We start from the raw sequence: 16,500 nt of genomic DNA, 5'->3' as shown, positions 1-16,500 counted from the left end.
GTGCCTGTATCACTCAGCTTTAAGAACTCTATAGTACGTACTAGAGGCCTGGTGCACGAGATTCATGCAATGGGGAGGGGAGGGTATGGGGGACCCCTCAACCCGGCATGCATCCTCTCACAATCCAGGACCCCTCAGGGGATGTTTGCCTGCCGGCTTAGGCCCGATCCCTCTTGCAGTCTGGGATCCCTCGCTCCTTACTGCCCACCTACAGTGGAGGTTGGAGAGGCTTCCTCAACTGCCGCTGCGCTCGCGAGCTGTGAGCCCGGCTTCTGGCTGAGTGGCACTGACCACCAAGGGTAGCTCCTGTGTTGAGCATCTTCCCACTGGTGGTCAGGGTGCGTCATAGCGATCAGTCATCCCACCGTTTGGTTGATTTGCATATTAGGCTTTTATTATATAGGATAGTTTTGTTATCTAGTAGGGCAAGTCTTCCTTCATTTTCCTTTTTATAAAATATTCTTGGTTGTTCTTCCACATTTTCCCTTCCTTTGAATTTTATAATCAACTTGTTGAGTTTCATTAAAATGTTGTTTACATTTTTATTGGAATTTTGCTGAAGCTGTAGATTAATATTCACTTAAATTCAATTTTTATAATATTGGGCTTTCTTATATTTTATTGATTTTATAGCTATATTTTAATTCATTGGAGGGAGGATAGATATTCCTTCTGGAATTACCTTTTTAATTAATTATTGATGTATAGGAAGATCACTTACTGAGAGAGCAGTTTCAGAGGGAGGAGTAGAGTTTGATAAAATGATAATTAGATCTGTGTAGATGCATTCTGCCTGAGATGTTTATGAGAAATGAAGATGAAGATGTACACACCAAATATTGCACCATTAATTTTGGTGACTTTTTTAGAATGGCATTCAGAAGGTGGATGGTCCATAAGGTCTTTTGAAGGAGAATATGGTGTTTGGACCAAAAATGTTTGAAACTTTTGGATTTAAAAGTAATGGAGCTTAAAACCTATAGTAGCAAATTCCTTTATTAACAAAGGGGAAATAGAACACAATTAACTGTTAAATTTTATTTACCTCTTGGGGAGAGGCTACTGGAATAAATATTTCTTGAACTCAGTTGGTCAGGTTTCCTATGGCCTTCCCATTCTCCAAGGTCTGGTTGTACCTGTATCCTTCCATTATCCCAGGTTTTGGCACAGCAGGTTGTAACCTGGGTTTCCTAGGTAACCTAAGTGGTTAAAAATAAAGGTGATGATTACAGTAGCAGATGCTATTTCTCTTCTCTGCACAAGAAAACTCTTGTCTGATCCCCAATTTCTCACTTTGAAGTCTCCCTTGAATATCTCAGGAAAGTCTCAGGACATCCTGATGGATTCCCAAGTAATGTCCTCCTGGGTTCCTTATAGAGCCTAACATCCCCACCCCCACCCCCCTTGCCTCCTGAGCCTCCTCTATGGTGACCTGAGGCACTGCTCTCTGAGGCTTACCAAGACACTAGGGAAGTGATTCATGGCCACATCCCATTTTATGTCCAGCACAAGGTCAAGCCACATTGACTTTCTGCATGCTGTGTCAAAGATACTATAGCAGATGCACAACAGCCCTGCTATATTCTGCACCAAAGTGGGGAAACTCTTTCCTGCCTTTGAATTTCATGAAACATTCTTATCTGGCCAGAAGAGAGCTGGGCTCTCAACAAACATCTACCTACATGGGGTTGGGTAGCTGGATATGCTGAGTGGCTGCACTGTGCTCAACATCTCCTTCCTCTCTTGGTGTCTAGTTGTGTATGAGGTCTTGACCTTTAACCAAGCTAGCATACCTGATTTCCTCAGTCTTGATCCCATGCATACATAGATCTCAGGTATCCCACTACTGAGGCCATACATAGATCTCTTGTGTCTCACATTCTGAATCCTGGGATGACTACAGTCTAGGTTCAAGCCAGAACCATGTCTGCTCATCTAAGGAAATGATTCAGAATCATGTACTAAGTTTGAATCATCCAAGTAGGCCTGCGGCCATCTGCTCATACTTGTAAGGAAAGAGACAAATTATGGTTTGGGCATATGATTTTTGCTATAAACCTTATTGTTTTCTTTTAATGGCAAAATGACATATTATTTAAAACTAAGGAATTGTTATAGCATGTGACAAAGTGTACAATGAAATACTATATAATTTGATGACAAACTAAATGGATGGAGCATGAAGAAAACTGGCCCTCGACTAAAAAAAAAACAACAACAAATCCCAGATTATTTTTTAGCTTGCTTTCTTTTCTTTTCTTTCTTTCCTTTTGATTGAGAGTGGCAAGAAGTTATCAGGGAGAATGCCTGAATGATCATTCTTCCTTTCTTCCAATAGTGAGTATTGATTACTATCTCCCTATATTGTCTTTCTCTTCACTTCAAAAGGGTGAAGAGCTTTGGTGACCTCAGCCTGCCAAGTCTTCAGGACCTGCTGTGGATGACACGCATAACTTCTCTGGTTTGGATTGATTTAAGCCACTGGGAACATATGGACGTTAATTTTGGAGAGGGCCACCTTGATGATTTTAAAGTCTTACATTAGTAGATGGAGATGAAAAGGTGAATATCAGATAGGAAGTTTAGAAGCATGCTGCTCTATCTCACCCTCTGCCCTTAGACAGGATTTCCCGTCAGTCATCTAATCCATTCTAAAACATATCTCAAACACATCCCACGGTTACACAGCCCCATGTCTCACAGGAATTATTATTTAGGGATAGCTTTTTAACTTTTGAAACTTAAGTCATTTCTTCCATCTTTAGTGAAAATGACAAATAGTTATTTAGTTCCCCTGGTCACTGCATGTGAAATGGAATATAAAGGAAAGTGCATAAGCTCTAATATCACACAGACCTAACTTTAAATCCTGGCTTCACATTTGCTATCTGTGTGACCTTGGGAAAGTCATTTAATCTTTCTGAATTCCCCTTTCTGCAACTCTAAAGTGGAGATCTCATGCTTGTCTAAGCAGGTAGTTATATGATGAAATGAACTGATAGATATGAACATGGTTGAATACATAATGTATTCAACAAATGCCCTTGACCTATGTGTTATTTTCAGATAGGCCCTAAATCCAAGTCATTATTTTGTATTGATCCTTCTGCTTACGTAGCAGGTGACATCAGCAAGAAAGAGTTCATTACAATTAAGGAAGTCTTTAGAAATCTAGTTACAGCCTGAAGATTGGACTGATATCCAGGAGATGGATTTATTTTGCAACCTAAGATTAGTTCAATGAAAAAGATTAATGAGTCACATTATACAATCAGCTCAAGCTAATGACAAATGAAAATGTTCTGGTTTTTAGCTAGGGTTGATTTAATATTATTTGTGCAATAATAGCATTAAATTCAAAGTCTGTTCTAGTGAATTGGACTTTACCCAGAACTTTCCACTCAGAAATGAGGTATTCTCATAATCTTGCTGACGCCATGGGGTCAGCCCCTTCTGTGGTGCAGTTTCCGGGCTGTCAAGAGTCCCTCTGATTCTCAAACACCCTGCTTTCTCTTCTCCCTCCTGTGCTTAACTGTGAGGTGAGTGAAGCTTTCATCTGACTATTTCCATGATTTAAGTTATCTGGAAGAATCATAGGTAAAGCCAGAATCAAACATTAATAACCTAATTGGCATTGATTTATCTGACTAACCCTAGAAGAGAAGAGAATCCTGGGTTAAGCTGTGCTGGGAAGAAGTCAGAGTGGGAAACCTAGACCCTTGGTGATCCACAGGGGCTGAGCAACTACTGGTGAGGGGTAGTTATAGCCTCAGCTGTCAGAACACACTGCTTATGTTTCAATTGGTATTTGGGTCAATTATGCCTTGTGCTGCCATTACTGTTTTCATATTTCTGTCATTCCCACTAGGTTATAAAATCTTCAAGGTAAGAGAGCTTCCTTTTCATACCTCTGGATTTCCCTTAGAGTGCTTTGCTTGTATCTAGTAGGAATTCAATAAATGCCTGCTGCATGAATAAATAAGTCAGTGGAAGTAAAGAGGATATGCAAAGTAGAATGAAGAGACATTGAAGAAAATCTGCTTTGCTTTGCCTAGGGCTGAACTTCATAATTCTATTTCCATTTATTGCTTCATGTAAACTACCCTTTTGTGCAGTCTTCTATTTTCTGCCCAACTTTGGGTCTTTCTATTCGTTCATTTTAACCTTCATGGCCACTGCCTCCAATACATCTGAGCAGGCTCACCTCTCATGTGAAATATATAGCTGTCTCCACTTCTTCCTTCTCACTGAACTCCTGGCACCCAGCTGATGATGCTCAAAGTGTCCAGGAAGAAATCCATCATTTCACTCTAATATCACATTAGCAGGAAACAGTCAGGGATCACTGCATGAGTGCTCTACTTTTAAGTTCAAATTACAGTATAAGAATTAATTAATTCACAAATAAAGGCAAACAAATATTAAACACACTAATTATATGCCAAGACTGGAAATTGAGTATTACACAAGATGACTACTACAGGGGACTACTGAACGCACTTTGCTGATTAAAATTTTGTTACCCCGAATGATTTTTAAGTTTGGTCTGGAATATTGGAATGATTTTACATTACAGAAATATTCATTTTGATGTTTCTTTCACTGGAATGCATTGTATTGATTCTTTCTCCTTTTATTTCCCCCATTAAATAATAATAAATTCAATTGTTTCTTATAATTAAAATGTTTATCACATACATTTAAGAAATATTACAGAGAGATCCCATGTATGATTTATGGAGTTTCACCCAATGGTAACATTTTGCAAAGCTACAATACAATATCACACAAGGATATTGACTTGGATACAGTCACTAAGCAGAACATTTCTAGCACCACCAGGGCCCTTCATTGCTCTTTTATAGTCACATCCACTTTCCTCTTGTTCATCCCCTTCTTACTCCCTGGCAACAACTAATCTGTTCTCCATTTCTATAATTTCATTATTTCAAGAATCCACACTAATAAAAGAGAAAGATGCAAATTGACCATACCTTCACGACACCCATCAGCCAATCAGGAGTGAGTATGCAAATTAGCACAACAAAGATGGTGGGTTAATTTGCATATGCAGGTGCTGAGTGGCGGAGGGGCAGGATGCTTGCGTTGTCGCCATGGCGATGATGCAGGCGTTCTGCAACGCCCCAGCCGTTCCAGGCCTCTGGGCAGCATAGGAAGGCAGAAAGGTGGCTCTGGGCAGCATGGGAAGGCCCATTCTTGCACGAATCTTCATGCATCAGGCCTCTAGTGTTATATAAATGGAACCAAACAGGCTGTAACCTTTTGGGATTGGCTGTCTTTTACTTAGCATATCTGGAGATTCATCCAGGTTGTTGAGTGTATTAATAGTTCATTCTCTCTTCTTGCTGTGGTATGGACATACTGCAGTTTATTTAACCATTCTTCCATTTCTAGTTTTTGGCTATTAAGAATAAATCTATTATAAGCATTTGTGTATAGCTTTTGGTGTAAACACCAGTCTTCATTTCTTTGGGATTAATACCAAGGAATATGATCACTGGATTATATGGTAGTTGTGTGTTTAGTTTTTTGGAAACTGTAAAATTGTTTTCCAGAATGCTATACCATTTTACATGTCCACTAACAATGTATGTGATCCAATTTCTCAGCTTTCTTGGCAGCATTTGGTGTTGTCATTATGTATCTCACTGTGGCTTTAATGTGTTTCTCTAATAGCTAATGACATTGAACATCTTTTCATATACTTTTTTGCCATTTTTATATTTTGTTGGGTTAAATGTCTCTTCATGTCTTTTGCCCATGTTTTCACTGGATTTTAAAAAATTTCTCAATGCATTTACTTTTAAACATGAGGGGAAATCTTATAGGTATACATGAAAAAGACAGACATGATCACAGGTAAAAACGAAGAAAATCTTACCAGAAAGCTTTTAGCTGTTGAGTCTGAAGTTCTGAGTAGACATGTTGCAGTGCTGAAAGGAATTAGTATCCCTCTCTATCCTCCCCACCCTTTCTTTCAACAGGATCCACATCAACCTCCTTATAATCCTTCTCAAGGGCAACCACGTCCTCACGGGCCTCAGAAAACTCCTTCCTCCATGCCCTCACCCATATACCAGTGGACAAGGCACACTTGGCATATACCAGGTCAAACTTGTGGTCCAGGCGAGCCCAGGCCTCAGCAATAGTTGCCCAGAAAGCACATTAATTACCAGCCTCACACAGTCCACAAACTGGATGCTGCATTTTGTCTTGATGGTGGCAATGGAAGCATTGACATCTTTGGGAACCATGTCACCACAGTACAACACGCGGAAAGCACGCATTTACTGTGGCAAGAGGCACATTTCACCATCTGGTCGCTGGCTCAGAGCACTCACTGGTGATCTCTGCTGCAGAAAGCTGCTCATGGTGGGCTTTCTCAGCAGAGATGATGGGCATGTGTGGCCAGAGGGAAGTGGATGCAGGGGTAGGGCATCAGGTTGGTCTGGAATTCAGTCAGATCAACAGTCAAAGCTCCATCAAACCTAAGGGAAAAGTGATGGAGGACACAATCTAGTTATTAGGTGGTTAAGGTTAGTGTAGGTTGGGCACTCAATATGGAAGTTTCTACATCAGATGTCATTGATGGCTTCATTGTCAACCATGAAGGCACAACCAGAGTGCTCCAGGGTGGTGTGAGTAGTAAGGATGTAGTTTTAGGGCTCACCTGCATCTGTGGAAACCTGCAGGGCTATATATGTGGAGAACTCCAGTTTGGACTTCTTGCCCTGGAGACATCCCATCAGCAGGGAGGTGAACCCAGAACCAGTTCCCCACCAAAGCTGTGGAAAACCACGAAGCCCTGAAGACCTGTGCATTGGTCAGCTGGTTTCTGAATTTGGTCCAGGACTAGGCCAATGATCTCTTTGCCAATGGTGTAGCATCCACAGGCATAGTTATTGGCAGCATCTTCCTTGCCTGTGACGAGCTGCTCAGGGTGGAAGAGCTGGCGGTAGGGACCAGTGTGAACTTCATCAATGACTCTGGGTTCTAGGCCTACCAACACTGCCCTGGGCACATGCTTGTCAGTATCTGTCTCACTGAAGAAGATATTAAAGGAATCATCTCCTCTCCCAATGGTCTTGTCACTTGGCAAGACTGGACATCTGGCTGGATGCCATATTCCAGGCAGTAGGGTTCCCAGCAGGCATTGCCAATCTGGACACCAGCCTGGCCAATATGGATGAAGATACACTCACCATGGCTGAGGGTTAGAAAGCACAGGCGACAGGAGTAGACACTGGGTCCCGGTTATTGTGCCCAACAAGCTAAGAGTCGAGGTAAGTAATGCACTTTCTCATTGACTTTTTAAAAAAATCTTGATTGTTGAAAGTATTATATAAATCCCCTTCCCTGCCATTTTAAATTACTTTTTCCTTGTTGAGTTTTGAGAGTTTTTTATATAGTCTAGATATTAGTCCTTTGCCAAATATATGTGTCTGCAAAAAAAAAAATATTTTCTAGTCTGTAGCTTGATCCTTTTAGTAGAATCTTTCACAAGAGCAAAAGTTTTTAATTTTTATAAAGTTCAATTTATCAATTTTTACTTTATGGATTGTGCTTTTAATGTCAAATCTAAGAATTCTTTTCTTAGATCCTGAAGAGTTTCTTCTATTTTTTAAAACTTTTATAGTTTTACACTGAAGTTTGTGATACGTTTTAAGTTAAATTTTTAATGAAGTGTGGACAGATGGAAGTTTATTTTTTTGCTTGTGGATGTTCAATTGCTGCAGTTGAAAATGGTATCTTTTCTTCATTGAATTGCTTCTGCACCTTTGTCAGAAATCAGTTGGGGATATTTGTGTGAGTTTCTTCCTGGGTTCTTTATTCTGTTCCATTGATCTATGTGTCTATTCATACAGTTTTAATTACAATATACTAGTAGTATCTTCTGAAATCAGTGGCTGGATTTATCTTTATTCCTCTTTTTCAAAATTATTTTAAATTTTCTAGTTTCTTTGCTTTTCCACATAAATTTTGGCATAATCTTCAGTATGTTTACAAAAAATGTTTCCTGGAATTTTGATAGGAACCATATTAAATCTGTGTATCAATATGAGAAGAATTGATGTCTTTATTTAGTCTTCCAATCCAGAAACATGGTGTATCTCTCCACATATTCAGATCTTTCATTTCCTGGAACCAATCCCCTTAAACACAGTTAAGTTCTTGGAGAGTCAAAAGTTATTAATGGAGTTTCAACTTTGTGTGGGGTCAGTGCTCACATTGTTTAAAGGTCAACTCTACATGACATATATTTTTAATCCTTTTACTTTATTTTTATTTTTTCACCAAGGAACAAATGTAACAAACATGGTTGCTTTTTTTAATCCTTTTACTTTAAATCTACCTATATTGTTATATTTGAAGTGAGTCTCTTATAAATAGTAGATAGTTGGGTCATGTTTGTTAACTTATTCTGCTGATCCCTGTCTTGATTTGTAAAGACCTTTTATATTTAATATAATTATTGATTTGTTAGGAATCAAGGCTATTTTATATTTTGTTTTGTTTTTCCTCTCCAGTTTTCATTTCTCTTCCTTTTTCTTTCCCTCCTCCCCTCTGTGGGTTACTTGAACATTTTTAAAAATTTGATTTTGATTTTTCTGTATAGTAGTTTTGAATGTATCCCTTTATAAAGCTTATTTAGTTGTTGTTCTAGGTATGACATTTAATATTTAGGTGTCATCATTTTATCAGTCTAAGTAAAGAGAAATCTTACCTCTTTACCCTCCATGGCTTATAATATACAACTGATTTTCATTATTCACAGTAATTATGTTTTATCAATTTTCTTTGAATGCTGAATTAGCATATACCAAATTATTGCTCTCAGAAGAAATATCAAGTTATGTTCCTGTGAGGTGCATATTGTGTTTTTGCAAACTAATCAAAACATAACCCTGATTTATGTATGCTTGTGATTTTTTTCTTTTCCCAGGTTTTTAATATTATTTTTTTCAATTACAAGTTGATATTCAATATTATATTAGTTTCAGTAGTACTGCAAGGTGGTAGGACACTTACATAATTTACAAAGTGATCCTCTCAGTTAACCCAGTACCCACCTGGCACCATAAATATTACAACATCATTGACTATATTCCTTGTGCTATAATTTACATTCCCGTGACTGTTTTTTAACTACCAATTTGTACTTTTTAATCCCTCTGCTTTGTTTCACCCAGACCACTTAGTCCCCTCCAATCTGGGAACCATCGACCGCCTCTCTATCAGTGTCTGTTTCTGTTTTGTTTGCTTATTTTGTTCGTTAATTTCACATTTAAGTGAAATCATATGGTATTTGCTTTTCTCTGTTTGACTTTTCCCCCTCACTTAGTATCATATCTTCTAGGTCCATCTATGCTGTCATAAATGGTAAAATTTTACTCTTTTCTATAGCCAAGTACTATTCCATTGTTTATATGTATCACTACTTGTTTATCCACTCGTCTATTGATGAGCACTTAGGTTGCTTTCATACCTTGGCTATTGCAAATAATGCTGCAATGAACATAGGGATGCATATTTCTTTTCGAATTAGTGTTTTTGATATCTTTGTATAAATACTCCAAAATGGAATTGCTGGATCATAAGAGTTTTATTTTTAATTTTTTTTAGAATACTCCATACTGTTTCCCATAGTGGATGCACCAATTTGCAATCCCACCAACAGTGCACAAGGGTTTCCTTTTTTCCACATCCTTGCCAACACTTGATGATAGCCACCTGACAGGTGTGAGATGGTATCTTATTGAGGTTTTAATTTGAACTTATCTAATGATTAGTGAGGTTGAGCATCTTTTCATATGTCTATTGACCACCTATATATCCTCTTTGGAGAAATGCCGGGGTCCAGCCCCAGGGGTCCAGGGATTCCCAAAGGTGTGGACGGAGTCAGCGAAGAATGTTTTACACGGAGACAGCGTTCAGAACTCTCTAGCTCTCTTTAGTCTCCATGGATCTTCCTGTGCCTGGCTGAGGCCACAGAGAAAGATCCTGAGGCAAGCTGAGCCTTTATTTTATAGTCAGAGGTAAACAAGGTAGTGGTTTCCATAGTTACACTGTTCTTGTGAGTTTCACTTATTTTGACCATAGTTACACTGTTCTTGTGAGTTTCACTTGTTTTTGTTCTTGTTCTTGCTGCACTTCCCTCAGCCCATTAGCTTCTCAGATAAGATCTAGGGAGCCTCATAAGGTCAAGCCTAATTATGCTTAAGAGGACTGTGCCCTCTAAGCTGGGACTTGTTTGTGACTTTGCCAACAGGTCAGTCCGAGGCTTAATCCTATATCGGCTTCCCACAGAGAAAAGTCTATTTAGATCCTCTGCCCATTTTTTAATTGTTTTTTTTGTTTGATTTTTTTTGGTGTTAAGTTGTCTCAGTCCTTTATAAATTTTGGATATTCACCTTATCAGATATATGGTGAATATGTTCTCCCATTAAGTAGGTTGTCTTTATGTTTTGTTGATGATTTCCTTTGGTTTGCAAAATCTTTTTAGTTTGATATAGTCACATTTGTTTATTTTTTGTTTATTTCCATTTTGAGTTTATTTTTGTATGCGGTGGTCTAGTTTCATTTTTTGCATGTATCTGTCCACTTTTCCCAACACCATTTATTGACTAGACTGTATATTACCCCATTGTAAATGTCTGCTTCCATTGTCAACTATTAATTGACCACATAGGCATAAATTTATTTCTGGACTCTATATTCTGTTCTATTGATCTATGTGTCTGTTTTTATGCTAGTACCATGCTATTTAAAAAAATATATATTTTATTGACTTCAGAGAGGAAGAGAGAGGGAGATAGAGATAGAAACATCAATGATGAGGATCATTGATCAGCTGCCTCCTGCCTTCCCACTACTGGGGATTGAGCCCGAAACCTGGGCATGTGTCCTGACCAGGAATCAAATCATGACCTCCTGGTTCATGGGTTGATGCTCAACAACTAAACCACACAAGCCAGGCAGTACCACGGTATTTTGATTACTGAAGACTTGTAGCATAGTTCAATATCAGGTAGTGTGAGTGTGATACCTCTGACTTTGTTCTTTTTCCTCAAGATTGCTTTGGCTATTTGGGGTCTTTTGTGATTCCATATAAACGTTAGGATTAATTTTTTAGTTCTGTGAAAAACACCATTGGTATTTTGATAGGGATTGCATTGAGTCTATAGATTGCTTTGGGTAGTATAGACATTTTAACAATGTTAATTCTTCATATCCATGAACACACTATATGCTTCAATGTATTTGTATCTTCTTTAATTTCTTCAGTGTCTTATAATTTTCTGAGTATAGGTCTTTTACCTCCTTGGTTAAATTTATTCCTAAGTATTTTTTTTAGTGCAATTGTGAATGGTATTATTTTCTTAGTTTCCCTTTATGATAGTCCATTATTAGTATATCAAAATGCAGCCAATTTCTGAATATTAATTTTGTATTCTACTACTTTACTGAATTCATGTATTGGTTCTAATAGCTTTTTTAGTGGAATTTTAGAGTTATTTCTATAAAGTATCATGCCATCTGCAAATGACATTTTCACTTCTTCCTTCTCAATTGGATGCCTTTGTTTCTTTTTCTTGTCTGATTGCCCTGGCTAGTACTTCCAATACTGTGCTGAATAAATGTGATGGCAGTGGATATCCTTGTCTTGTTCTGATTTCTAGCTTTTCCCATTGAGTATGATGTTGGCTGTGAGTTTGTCATAAATGGGCTTTATTATGTTGAGGTATGTTCCTTCTGTTTCAACTTTGAGAGTTTTTATCATAAATGGGTGCTGAATGTTGTTAAATGTTTTCTGTGTCTATCAATGTGTTTATATGATTTTTATCTTTTTTTTGTTTATGTTGTATGTTTCTGTTGAAATACATCTTATTTAATATATATTGTGGATTCATCAACTTTGAACTCATGGCTGACATCTCTATAACTCATGCCTAAATGAACTTTATCTAAAACATATATTTTCTCCATAAGGCAAATCACAGCCTTTTAGCACTTAGCAACATGAGACAAAACTTCAGCATCGCACTTGGAGCCCATTTTAAAGAGTGAATTCATGCACAAAAATTACAACATGTCTGTCACTTGGTGTTAGTATCCATTGATTGTCTTTTTACACTTAGTTTGAGATCTTCCTGGTTCTTGGCATAATGGATGAGTTTTTAAATTGAAATTTAAGCATTTTCATATTGTGCTAGGAGCCCCCAGATCTTACTTAAATCTTCCATTTTTGCTGGCAGTTTCTACCAGAACGCTGGCAGGAGAAGGAACCTTATTACACCCAGGTGGAAGTAGCAGTGCAGATTCCCCATTTGGCCTCAATTGACACCAGAGCAGGAGACTTTTTGTTATACTTGGGCATGGATGGGAGTTCTAGCTTTGCAGGTGAAATCCACTGACACTGCAGTGAGGCTGGCCTTGTTACCACTGGCCCATAGGGAACTTCCCAACCTTCCATTAGGCTTCCTCTGAATATACTCCCAGTGGGGTATAGTCACATATTCAAAAAAATCTTCCTTATATCTAGGAAATAGATAGAAATACATTTCCCTGATGAAGTTTTTAGTTCTCTATTTCTATTACTCCCTACTGATTAATTCTTTTATTTGCAGACCTGTCTGGGTCTGGCAATTGCCCAGATGCTTTTCTTCACACAAAATAAATGTTGATATGTGTAGCTACTATTTTTTCCCATCTTTACTCCAGTATTTTTCTGTTCTTCCTGCTGTTTTCACAATTCACCACCTCTGTGCCTTGCTTTTCATTGTTTACTCTTTAGAATGTTTGTTTGTATTAGATGTGATCTTTTCAGAGCATTTCACATTCAAAAATAAATGACAGCTCAAAAGGGAATTAGGTTAAGTGCTGGGAATGTAAGTCGATGCACCTGAGGTTTCTCCCTCTGGTTGGAGGGGGGCTTCTTAAGTTGACTGAGGAAGGGTCAATAGGAGAGACTGGCTGAGGAGCTGATTTTGAAGACTGAAACCCATTTCCTCTGAGGAAAAAAGATAATGCGAAACTATTTTAGATCGTATTTCCCTGTCTCAGCCACTTGGTGTAGTGGCAACCAGAAGCTATAAATAGATAAGCTTTGCTAGAGGCATCTTAAAGAATCATGAGGCTGGTCTTGTTCATGATATTTTAAAAACTAGCATGTTAGCAATTGATACCATCCTCTCTAATTTCTCATTTGCAAATATTACTCATGGAAATTGTCACCCCTTTGTCAATCTTTGGTATTTTCAGAGATATCCCCCACTCTACACACTCTTAGGCTTTTGGATGGCCAAAGGATTAAGAGATTGATTAGCAAGTTCTGCTAATGATTTTGATTAGCTACATTTGTTTACATATAATTATTTTTTTCTTGGCAATTAAAATGTAGTCACAGTATTCATACTTGATATAATTTGGGGTAAAGATTACCCTAATTAAGTTCAGATATGTTTATAATTTCCAAGCAATTATAGAACAATCTATCAAATCTATAGTAGTTGTATTTTCTGAGGGGAAAAATGTTCTGTTTTGTTTTAAAATTTGAAGTAGTTTTTGCTTGTGAAAGATGACTGATAACTAAAATTGTATTTTTAAAATCAATGCTTCCCAACAAATCATTCACTAGATGAAATTGATACTAATCTAGGACATAGTAACTTTTTCTTTGGAGAGGCATTTGAAAGAGTTGGCCTTTTGGATCATTTACTAGATTATTCTTTGTAGAACCCTAAAAAGAGTAGGTGTACCGATCCACCTGTGTTCACAAGACCTCAATAAAACACTATATTTGTGGACACTCACATTCAGTTAGGATCTGAGCAGTTTCCTTTTCCCCCTTATGGAAAATAAGGTAGTTATCTTGATTGATTCAGGTTAACAGCTGGGTGGGGCTGAGCTGATCCTACTCTGAGTCCCTGGCAGCTGTGCGGCTCCCTGAACCCTAGCTGAGAAGAGCAGAATCACCAGGGTACCCAGACCCTGATGGGTTGTGGTAGTGATAATTCCTTCCCTAGCCTGCCATTAAGGCCCATTGGATGGAAGCAATTGCTGCACTTTTGATGGTGTGCATTCTGTTGACCATGCTTTCCTAAGTTCTTTTTGGAGGCACTAATAACAATTAGTAAACTGCCCTTTCAAAGACTTTAAGGTCATCCTAGTTGGCTACTTTTTGTTTTATAGCTTTTCAAAGAGACCAACCACGTTCTTTTGCTCACAGCTGCATATTAATGACTAGAGGCCCGGTGTATGAAATTTGTGCACTGGGGGGGGGGGGGGTGTCCCTCAGCCCAGACTGCACCCTCTCCAATCTGGGACCCCTTGGGGGATGTTTGACTGCCCACAGGGATCGGGCCTAAACCAGATCAGGCCTAAACCAGCAGTAAGACATCCCTCTCACAATCTGAGACTGCTGGCTCCCAACCGCTCACTTGCCTGCCTGATTGCCCCTAACTGCTTCTGCCTGCCAGCCTATCACTCCCTAACCACTCCCCTGCCAGCCAGATCGACACATAAATGCTCCCCAATCATCTCCAACTGCCTTCCCCTCCCAACCGCTCGCTTGCCTGCCTGATTGCCCTTAACTGCTTCTGCCTGCCAGCCTGATCACTCCCTAACCACTCCCCTGCCAGCCAGATCGACACCTAAATGCTCCCCGATCATCTCCAACTGCCCTCCCCTGCCGGCCTGGTCACTCCTAACTGCCCTCCCCTGCTGGCCATCTTGTGGCTGTGGGTGCCGCCATCTTTGAGGGTGGGGCAGTCAATTAGCATATTCCCTCCTTATTGGCTGTGGGTGCCACCATCTTTGCGACAGTGTGAAGGTCAATTAGCATATTCCCTCTTTATTAGATAGGATAGTTCCTTAGGAATCTGAGTGAAGCAGCTTCAACTCTAATTTTGGTATGACTTGATGGTAATTTCAGAATATCTAAACTCAAGCTCCCAGTGGGACACAATTCCCTTAGCAACCCAGGGGGTACTTTGCCACAGAGTAACTCCCATGTATGTGCTTCATCAGCCACTTAGCTGTTGTGAGTGGCAACTCAGAAGCAGGTGAAGGAGCTGTGGCTGTGGATTCCTCATCAGCACTAATACTGCTCTCTGTACAGTTTAACTCCCTTCAGCTTGGGTTTCCCACAGACACTGCTGACTGTGACTGCTGGTAAGTTGACTAAGGCTGGAGGTCAACAATCAGGAAAATGCTTTTAATTATTAAAGGATCAACTCATCTAAATGCACAAATCCTCTGAGCTGGGGGACAAACAACTGGGCCTCAGGGAAAGAAGTTTTCCCTTTCTCTTTAACAAAAACAACCAAACAAAGCAGTTGTTGGGGTGCCAAAGGGTATTCCCTATGGCAGTGATGGCGAACCTATGACACGCGTGTCAGAGGTGACACGCAAACTCATTTTTTTGGTTGATTTTTCTTTGTTAAATGGCATTTAAATATATAAAATAAATATCAAAAATATAAATCTTTGTTTTACTATGGCTGCAAATATCAAAAAATTTCTATATGTGACACGGCACCAGAGTTAAGTTAGGCTTTTTCAAAATGCTGACACGCCGAGCTCAAAAGGTTCACCATCACTGCCCTATAGTATTAAAATTCTAAATTTAGAACTTAAAATATTGAATATGGAAGCTGCTCTTAATTATTCTCCAAACTCAAGCTGCTGATAATAGAGTCTCTTTGCCAATGTGATCTATACTTAATCATTTGATCCTTGCCTCAGCCCCAGACCATGGAGTACTTGAACCCAACAGTACAGCCTCATTGGAGCTTTGTGTGTCTGCCATAAATTAGCAGCTTCTCTTATCCTACATTAAGCTCCTCAGCATATAATTATCCATCCCACATATTCAGCTTATTTCCAAGGTAAATGTTTCTGCACATCTAACGACTGGTTCACAGTACAAAACAAGTCCTCTCTCTACCTGCTCCCTGTCACCACGACCAGGCACTTCGTGAGTTCTTGCTCCATGCTCTGTTCTCAGGGCTGGGCTGCTGTGACATTTTAGATTTTAGTGTTTACACAAAGGTGATGGTGAGCCTAAGGTTGCATCTTTCTCCCTTTTACTCTTTCTTTTTCTTTCTTTCTACAATTTGAAGGGAAAATGTCAAGATTTGTTTAGAGCGATAAAGTTAGATTTAATTTAAAAAATATTAGGACATCACTCAATCAAAATAGTTTACAATGTTACCAAAGGAAAAAAGCTTCATAAAATTAGCATGCATATTGCTTAGGAGATAATATGACGATTCTGAACATTTGGCTGCATTGAGTAATTAGAAGTGTCTGTTTCAAATCTTAGATTAGGTTTCTGGGCATCTGCATGAGAATCATAAGTACATGGCAGCTTCCATATTTAATCGCTGTGGTGCTGAACATCAATAGCAGAAGGGACTAAAAACAGAGACAGATAATGCACTCTAAATGGCCAATAAACATAGAAAAATGGGTTCA

The 16,500-nt window shown here is 38.9% G+C and overlaps 1 pseudogene; it reads right to left on the bottom strand.

The window, feature by feature from the left end:
* Window positions 1-5,964: 5,964 nt before the first annotated feature.
* LOC102426191 lies at window positions 5,965-16,017 on the bottom strand (annotated as a pseudogene).
* Between the last annotated feature and the right edge of the window lie 483 nt (window positions 16,018-16,500).

The sequence above is a fragment of the Myotis lucifugus genome, unplaced genomic scaffold (genome assembly GCF_000147115.1).
Source record: "Myotis lucifugus unplaced genomic scaffold, Myoluc2.0 scaffold_132, whole genome shotgun sequence".
NCBI classification, from domain to species: domain Eukaryota; kingdom Metazoa; phylum Chordata; class Mammalia; order Chiroptera; family Vespertilionidae; genus Myotis; species Myotis lucifugus.
Note: the sequence above shows the minus strand (reverse complement) of the source record. Positions and strands in the feature narration are given on the sequence as shown.